Genomic DNA, 10,258 nt, shown 5'->3' on the forward strand with positions numbered 1-10,258 from the left:
CATTGAAGACTGCAAAAGCAGATTCCTACCCCTAAATACTCAGACTGCATTTAAATCATACCTATGAAAGCCCTAAATAAAAGTTAAACCTGCCCATGGCTGCAGGGGGGAGGGAGGTTATGCAAGAAAAATCATAATCACTAATTGTTAATTGTTAAGCAATTAGCCAGTTATGCTACAGGACTTTCAAAACACGTTAAATTAACTAACAGACAAAGCTGATTTGTAAACAAAATGGCTGGATGTTCAGGAACCAATTAGAGAAGGAAAATTGGCAGCAGCTGGGAGGCTGTCAGGAGTCAGACTGGTATCACAGAGAGGCTGGAAGGCTGTTTGGAGCAGAGATGGTTTATCAGCTTGCCTTGTTAAGTATGAGCCAACTATCAGGATTTTAAAATATAAAAATGTATTTATTTATTAAATAATACCTAATGTATGTGATATCTATTTTATAGAATTATATACAAAAATACAATACTTTGTGTATAATTGTTCCTAATGTTTTTACTTGATTTTTAATCAAAAGTCTTGTTTTTGAAAACATTTGAAAACAGAGTAAAATACAAGGTACTGTTTGAAAGCATTTCACTTGTTTCATACACTCTTCTCTAGGAGAAGAGCACTGTGTGACTCATACTCTTGTCTTCTCAGAGCTGTAGTGGTTTAAAGCATCATTTGACTTTATGCAATTAGTCCTCATGCAATTGGATTTACAATTTATTCCTCTGCAGGTGAGGCTATGAACATACACTGTTTAGTAACAGAGACAATCTGGATATAAACTCAATGACCAGTTTCACAAAGGTAACACTTTTCTCAAGGGAATTTCAGAACACAACCACTGTTGTTTTAGCATTTTCAAATGTCAGAGGGTCACATTCTCCTGTGGCACAAAACAACAATGATGAAAAGTCTTTATTGGTAAACTGTGAGTCATATCTGATCATTTAGTTTACAACAGTGGCCTCAGTATGGGAAACAGCACAGGAAGTCCTGTCACAAAGCCACAGTCAATTGTGAGTCTTTGCTCTGATTATTCAAGAGAGGAACTGAATCTCTGAATCTCCTAAACTTCAAGAAGGGTCTCTTGGTTTCTCTGGTCTCTTTGCAGCATATTATTTCACTCCAGTCTTTCCCTCACTGCGAGACAGTATTAAAGGAAGAAATCTCTTTTGAAGCAAACTGGAAAGCAAAAATAGAGACAAAGCCTGGAGGCTTTCTTGAGCATTACTGAGGAAAATCTCTCTTCTTCATCACTGAAAGTTGGGTGCGTGCAAGGAGTTAGGTATGCTTTTAAGTGCCCACCTTCATGTGTTTCATTCTAGGAAGAGGTGGGGTCATTCACTGCTGGAAAATTCAAAGGAAAAGTTAGCAGAACAAGGAAGATTTTCAGCATGAATGAAGGGTTCAAAGTCTGCCTTACTAACAAATGCAGAAAGGTATATGTAAAAATGTAACTGTTGTAGGTTCATCCTGATACTTGGGTTAAAAAAAAAATATGTGGCATGTGACTACCTATTACCTGCATCTGTCTTGTTGTTCTGATTGCTTCTTTTTGACTTTTCAGCCAAAAGTTTCTAGAGAAATCATTGCATTGCCTGAGCAATCAGCCTCTAATCAAGATTCCCTGACACTAGAGCTTTAAATATATATATTTTCTCCTGTCTTAGACATGGAATATGACCAAACTTATGTCAGTCAAAATCCCCATTGGAGGATTCACATTCTAACAGATTCACATCTTTTTAATGAACTCAGAGCCTTGTTAATTCTCATCCATGTAACTCAGAGCACACTATCTGTTTAGAAAGTCTGACTGTTTCCAAGTAAAAAATTTGTTTATTCAATAATCCCCTTTCAATTCACCTATGAACACACTCCAAATTGCCTGTGAACTCTCATTCAGTTGTAACAGGAAACAAAATGACATCTCTGGATCCAAAGGAGCCCTGAGAAAGTGGAAGGGACCAATGCTGCTAGGAGGAGAGGAGTACAGCTTGTGGCTAAGCCTGGAACAGAGCTGTTCTGCACAAGGGGTTGGTGCAGGCTGTCTGGGCTGCCGGCTGGAGCACAGGCACCAGCGCCAGCTGCCCACAGCTTTACACGACACAGTTGGCACTGTTGATTTAAACAGACTGATGAACGTGACCTCCTAAATGAAATGTTAGTAATTACACATTATAGACAGAGAAGGCTCATATTAAGAGCATTTCATAGTAGGTTTATTTTTTATTGTTGTTTATTTGTTTGTTTTGAAAAGGAGAATATGAGCTAATTTTCAGATGTGCCCTCATTTGTTAACACAAATACTCAGTATATATTCCCGATTGAGGGACTTTGGCTCTGCATTTCCTGCTCCAGTTCTTTCAGGCAGGGGGGAGAATACAGACAAAACCCAACAAAACAAAACAAAACAACAAAACAGAACAGTTTTCAAGTGGGTGTGAAAAGGAAGGATACCAATGTGTGAGATGTCAATAAGCATTTGCCTTGTTAGACTGTAATCTCACATATGTTAAAGTAAGAACAAGACCTAAAATGATACAGTTGTCCTTCATGGAAGATTTATCATAGAAAGGTGCACCATCAGCATCTCATTAGTAACCACACTTCTGGTATTTCTTCAGGTTTTAGTGGAATGAGACATTCTTATGTAGTTGTTAGTAGTACTTGAAACTATTTTTGCTTAACATCCAATCTTCAGTAAGAATTAAACAAGGAAAGGAGAATTCAAAGACACAAGTCCCTCTGTCACAGCCATCCAGAGTGACAAGACAAAAATCCTTGTTCTAGGTGCAAAGGGAAAAGATGTCAAAGGAAATAAAATACTGTTGTATTCTTATGAAGGATAACATTGTGAGGGCTACTCAGTACTGAATGCCGTAGAGTTTGCTGCAATACTGAGAAGTACTTGAGCTACCCACAGGAATAAAAGATAGAAAGATCTTCTTCTGAACATGTTATTTGCAGGGATCACATACAGTACATATATTATCTTTTATTATTATTTAGATTTAAGTTATGCTAAAAATAGAATTGATAATTAAGTCATTTTTGTAACATCTAAATATCCAGTATAATTTATCATAAAGACCAGCTCCCACAGAACATTAGAAAATAGGTAGCATAATAGGTAGTCATAATAATTTATGTATCTAGCTTCGAACTATTTCAGGCTCTCTTTACCATGGTATCTAAGAGCTTTTTCAAGTTAATTGGATAAAGTATTATCTAGCAGACTTCATGTTGGCTCCTGCTCTCTCCCTCACTTTAGTATAGAAATCTTTGTGTTGTAAGAAATCTTTGTGTTGTGTTGTAAATTGCATAGGAAAAGTTGTATACAAATGGAATTGTAGTCTAGGCAGCTCTTTCTCCCTTCCTGAGGAGCTTCAGTTGTATATATATATTTATTAAGTCATATTTCTCCCTTCTAGTTAAAAACAAACAAACAAACAAACAAACAACCTTCAACTATCTGAAGATGAATTATTAGTTAAAATACCAGTAGTAGAACAGTGTCTTCAGGAGAACAAGGTGTTTCAGAAATCACTTGCTCTTCCATAGCTGGGATGTGCAAGAAGAAATGAAAGGAGTGGAAATCCCAAAGGGGAGCAATAATTTAATCAAGTTGCATTCTGAGAATATTGTAACGAGGCTATAAAGCACCTGGGAGAGTTAGACTATTGCTGTCTACCCTGATAATGCTGCTTTCATGCATAAGATCAAACACTGAAAGGACAGCAACAGGTGAATCATGAAAAAAAAATAAAATTAAGAGCAAGAAACAGTCATTAATGGAGAATATAATTCTTTTATCTGGCTGTAAAATCAACCCAACTCTTTTGCTGAATGAAACTAAGCATAAAAATGAAATCTTTAAAAAGACAAATACCCCAAGGTGGTGTAAAGTTATCAGTATTTGCTATTTTCTTTTTTTTTTTTTTCTGGTTGATGATGTGACTGTACACCTGTGTATCTCAGAGTTTCTTTTTTATATATGGTACCTGTCTATATTGTAACTAAAATGTATAAATTCTTTTCACTGAAGTGCTCCAAACTCTGAATCTTTTTCTGGTATAAAATGACAAAATTTCACTCAATATTTTTGGGTCTATAATGATCTAAACCAGGTGAAGAACTGTCATAGCTGAGACTTTCCTTGTTTTCTGTTTTGTTTGTTTGTTTGTTTGTTTTTTAATCTCTCCCTTCTGACATGTTTAAGACAGAAAGCTTTAATCTAAATATCACAGAATCACAGAATTTCTAGGTTGGAAGAGACCTCAAGATCATTGAGTCCAACCTCTGACCTAACACTAACCAGTCCTTCACTAAACCATATAACTAAGCTCTAAACGTCTTTTAAAGACCTCCAGGGATGGTGACTCAACTACTTCCCTGGGCAGCCCGTTCCAATGCCTAACAACCCTTTCAGTAAAGAAGTTCTTCCTAACATGCAACCTAAAACTCCCCTGGCACAACTTTAGCCCATTCCCCCTGGCCTGTCACCAGGCATGTGGGAGAACAGACCAACCCCAACCTCGCTACAGCCTCCTTTAAGGTACCTGTAGAGAGTGATAAGGTCACCCCTGAGCCTCCTCTGTTCTTCAGGAATTCCTGCTTGGTCTAAATCTATTTATGATATTTTCTCTTTAGCTTTTCTTTACTTTTCTATGTTTCTGTCATCTGTTTGGTCCAAGAAGATAGGCATATTTTTCTGCACTGTGTGTTCATATGCAATCAGTGATGCCATTTTGTTTAAGTCACTGATGGCCTTGAAGATCAAGGATAAGACCTTAAAAGTTACTACACTATCTGTGGGAATTGCAACAACAGAGGTTCATGGCTGTCTTATTCACTCCGGGGTGTTTTTCTGAGTGTAATGGAATCACCTTTATTACTGTCTTGGTTACTTGTGTGGGAGTGAATGATTAGATGGAAAGCAGTAGCTGAGTTGGTGATATTTGAAAAATGTAGGAATTTTCAGTACTGTTAAAATAACACTTTCTTCAGAGGGACTGGCAGATTCACCTCTCTAAACTGCCACTTCAATTAACAGCAGAGTAGTTTATTTTTTTTTTTTTGGATTTCATAAGCCTGATATTGCAGGCATCTTGGCAGAACAAGTCATTGCAATACATCTGAGCTTTCCAGCACTCTGTTGTTTCTCTTCATCTCCTTTACGTTTTCTTTGTTCCTTGTGTCTTATTAGAATGGACACTATCTATCTGCCAGCATCTAGACCACCCTACTTCTCTCTTATGTCCTTCCATTATTGGGATGTATATAGTATTTTCTTTCAAAAGACAAGTATTTTATGACTGTTTCCTCTGGTGGTGGTGGTGGTGGTGGTTTTTTTTAATTATTATTTTTTTTTTTTCAGAATAAATATTTTAATACTGAAAAATGTTAAATAAATAATCCAAAATGTTTACACTAAACCAAAAAAAATAAATAAATAAAATAAAAGCTGCATTAAAAAAAAATAAATTAGGGGAAGCCATTTAAGGCTTTTGGCACTGTTTCCCACAACATTCTCCTCAATAAACTGGCTGCTCGTGGCTTGGACTGGCGTATGCTTTTTTGGGTTAGAAACTGGCTGGATAGCCGGGCCCAAAGAGTCATGGTGAATGGAGTCAAATCCAGCTGGAGGCTGGTCACTAAAGGCATCCCCCAGGGCTCAGTACTGGGGCCTGTCCTCTTTAATATCTTCATCGATGATCTGGATGAGGGCATCGAGTGCACCTTCAGTAAGTTTGCAGATGACACCAGGTTAGGTGCGTGTGTCAATCTGCTCGAGGGTAGGAAGGCTCTGCAGGAGGATCTGGATAGGCTGGAACGATGGGCTGAGGCCAACTGTATGAGGTTCAACAAGGCCAAGTGCCGGGTCCTGCACCTGCTCAACAACCTCAAGCAGAGCTACAGGCTGGGAGATGAGTGGTTGGAAAGCTTTCTGGCAGAGAAGGATCTGAGAGTATTGGTGGATAGTCGGCTGAATATGAGCCAGCAGTGTGCTCTGGTGGCCAAGAAGGCCAACGGCATCCTGGCTTGTATCAGAAGCAGTGTGGCCAGTAGGTCTAGGGAAGCGATTATCCCCCTGTACTCAGCTCTGGTGAGGCTGCACCTCGAGTACTGTGTTCAGTTTTGGGCTCCTCACTACAAGAAGGACATCGAGGTGCTTGAGCGGGTCCAGAGAAGGGCGACGAAGCTGGTGAGGGGCCTGGAGAACAAGTCCTACGAGGAGCGGCTGAAGGAGCTGGGCTTGTTCAGCCTGGAGAAGAGGAGGCTCAGGGGTGACCTTATCACTCTCTACAGGTACCTTAAAGGAGGCTGTAGCGAGGTTGGGGTTGGTCTGTTCTCCCACATGCCTGGTGACAGGCCAGGGGGAATGGGCTAAAGTTGTGCCAGGGGAGTTTTAGGTTAGATGTTAGGAAGAACTTTACTGAAAGGGTTGTTAGGCATTGGAACGGGCTGCCCAGGGAAGTGGTTGAGTCACCATCCCTGGAGGTCTTTAAAAGACGTTTAGAGCTTAGTGATATGGTTTAGTGAAGGACTGGTTAGTGTTAGGTCAGAGGTTGGACTCGATGATCTTGAGGTCTCTTCCAACCTAGAAATTCTGTGATTCTGTGATTCTGTGATTTTCAGAATTTTGAATGAACGTACTGTCTGTGCAGTACTTTGCCTGGCAGTTAGTCAGCAATACCACAGTCAGCTTAGCATTGTGCAGTCCTGGTCCCCCATTGCCCAGCTAGGCAGTCTCTTGCAGGTCTCCTCCTGCATATAAGTTTGCTTTCCACCAGAACCTGGATGAGACAGGCACTTGGGGACATGTTTTACACTCAGGTCTCATAAAAACAGTTCTTTTTTTTCATGATGAGCTCTTCCCCACCTGCAATATTGCCGCATGTGACTTGCCATGTAACAGTAACAGCCACCAAGAGAATAATCCTACCATGAGATGTCTTATGGCTGATGGAGAAAAGGATTCTTCATTCTTTTCTCTTTTTTTTCCTAGATGACATCTCTTCTTGTTTATTAACAGTTACCCAAACACATAGCTGAGTTTCAAGAGTACGTTTCCTACATGATGCTGGGAAAATAAAATTACTTCTCCAAAATCAGTTCACAAATAAAGCTGACTCTATTGGAATATAAAATTATTTTTTTTTATCAAAACTGATGATGCAGATTGAATTAAGAGAAAAACATCTCCATAAGCAAAAGCAAATTTCCACTTGTAGTTTCTAGTGACACAAATGAGTTTTCAGTTGGTTTACAGGGAAGAAATAGGCTATTGGAATTATCTTTATCTTCTTGGTACCTCAGCCTGCTTTAACTTTAAATTTGCAATTTATGATCATTGTAAAGCGTGCAATTCATCATAGCATGCTTCTACATATTGTCAGGACAAACAGTCTTTGGGGTGTCATTTGTCTTAAACAGAAGGTTATTTGAAAGGTCATTGAAATAGATAAACTTTTTTTTTTTTTTTTTTTAATTAATTGGGGTATAGTGAATGTATAGTGAATGTAGAAGATTGTATTTTATGTGCATGCTGCTAAAAGGAAAACAGGAAACCCACAGTGATTAAAAGGGTTTTATTTGTCTAAAATTATTTTCCCAAGGTGGAAAATATTAATTATATCTCAGTCAATAACTCTGAAGTTAATCTACCAGGTATTAGGGAGGTAAAGAAAAATAAATGTGGCAAATAAACAAAATTTTATAAGTTTGCAAACTATTTTACAATACAGTAAATGATGTTGTGTAGAAACCTTTAGCCAAGTAAATTTATTACAAAGCCGGAGGCATGCTCTGCTTCTTTTATCAAATGATTTAGTCTTTTCAATTGTATAAAATGTTAAAGCTAATAAAGAGCAGCCGAACCTGCGTTCCACAGATAATGAGGAATACAGTATTTAATACATATTTACAAGCTCAGGTCAGGCACCATTTAAAGAGATGGTGACTCTTTTCTCACTTTCTTCACTAGGTGTAATCTTCTATATTAAGATACTCCATTAGCTGGAGAGTGCAAAGGTATATCTTTTCATTAATTAAGCAAAATTTTTGTAAATGGATTTTGATGTTAACTACTCATTGTAGCTATCTTTTTAATATACATGTAAGCCACAGAAATACATAATTGAAAATACACATCAGCTGGAATGATCTGACTTTTTTGGTCATACTTGAGTGGAAATTCTTTGACTGGTAATATGTGGATGTTTACAACATGCTGGAGCTGATAGTCAGGTATAAGATCTTTCCTTTCAAATGTATGTTTCATCATTTAGGAACTTATATCTCATTAAAAGTCATTAGCACTAACTTTTTTAATGTTTTTTGGAAAAAAAAATAGCTTGTTTCTTCTACAGCTTCTCTTCTCTTTTGCTTCAGGAGCTTAAAAGACAATGTTCAAAATGGGTTTTACAGGTGGGCACTCACAGCTCAGATTGGGAAGAGAGAGGTGACAAAATGCTAAGCTAGGCAGCAGCATAAATCAGACAGGATTTGAGGAGGAGAGAGGACAGGACAGGAGAGGACAGGACAGGCGAGGACAGGACAGGAGAGTACAGGACATACCGCATTTGTACCCTCAAGCCAATGCTACAGTGAGACTAATAGACTCTGAGTATCACAAAGCAGCACAACCTGCTGCTAGAAACAGAGATGCAGGTCCTCAGCTTTGTTTAGGCTGCAGTGAATAGAATTCTCATCCAACCCAAGCTTTTTCTTAGCATACTTTTTTTAGAGACTAGAAGGCATTGCATCATGTTTTTGTTTTGTTTTTAATAAATCATGATGAGTTTGGGAGGTTTTCAGCTCTTGCATCCATGCTAATCACTGTATTTGTTATTGATACCCTGGCTTGCCTGTGCTATTGACAGTGCACCTGTTCAGATACTTCATTCTCCAGCTCTGCTGACAGGAACAAGCCTGTAAGCAGTAATCCAATTCTTCATGGGTCCTTTTTCTGTTTCTCACGTTACTGTGCTAACATCATGAGTAAAGGACAGCATTGTGTATGAGATAGCTTTTTGTTGCTTACTTGAATAGTTTAATATAGGTTTCTCTGTGCCTTAAATAACAATCATCACACAGTATAAGTATTATAGAGATGATGCATTAATTATGTATCCCTCAGTATTCTCTTTAAATTCTATATTCAAGGTTCATGTTCCTGAGCATGTATTAATTGCTGTCCTTAATATTAATGAAAAAATTTATCTGGCCTCAATGGGATAAATATCAGACCCTCTGGTTCAGTAATGTAATAGTCGTATGGAACATATTATTCTATTTATTTCGTTGTATTGGGGTATTCAGTCTCTCTTCCATCCTATGGCTATACACCTTCTTGAGCAGCTTCCCCACGTATTTGTTACATAAGTAATATCAATATGGACTACAAGAAAAATAAATAATGATCCTTTCTAACAGCCCAGCACTTCAAAGTATGATACAATCATGCAAACTTGATTCATGTCCCCTGATGATATAGATAACGTGTGAATACCTCAAATTGTTTTATATTTTCTTTAATGTACTGTTACCTCATGTCAGGGTTAGTATCTCTGGTGTATCTATAAAAATAAAGGCAAATTCTGAAGACACTTAAAAGTTATTTTTCAACAGTTTAAAGCAACTTCTTCTTTTGCAGTTTTGGAAAAATTCTTATTTTATATATGACTTTCTGAACAGTATATCATTTTTAGTAACTTTTAACTTTGTCAAGAAAAAAAATCTAAAATCTAATCAGTGGGATTCAATCATTCCATATATATAAATTATTACATTCATGGAAATGGAAGTATCCAATTTTTTGCATACACACACCTTATTGGCTAATATGACACATTTGAGTTCCTCTGGGAGAGTTAAGTAGGAAAAAAAAAATAATGAACACTTCTTCAATGCATGCAGAAACTGAAATGGAGATCATCTATAACTGAATATTTGAATTATTTCCAATCCTTTTATTCTTGGCACAGAACTGTTGCAGTCTGATTTTTATTTTTTTTTTCCATCCAATATGATTCCTCTAGATATAGCTATTTCGCCATTCTGCTAAAATCACTGAATATTCAGACAGCTAACATTGCATGGCCTACATTATTTTTCCCCTGTCTTGAAACTCTTAGCAATCTTAGTATCAGAAGAGAGCTACCCACCATGTCAAACTTGTGGGTTGATATAGAGGCTCTAGCTGGGATGCAGTGAATTTTCTTTATAGATGGGATATGTGATTAAAACTATG

This window comes from Anas acuta, chromosome 3, assembly GCF_963932015.1.
Source record: "Anas acuta chromosome 3, bAnaAcu1.1, whole genome shotgun sequence".
In the NCBI taxonomy this organism is placed as follows: domain Eukaryota; kingdom Metazoa; phylum Chordata; class Aves; order Anseriformes; family Anatidae; genus Anas; species Anas acuta.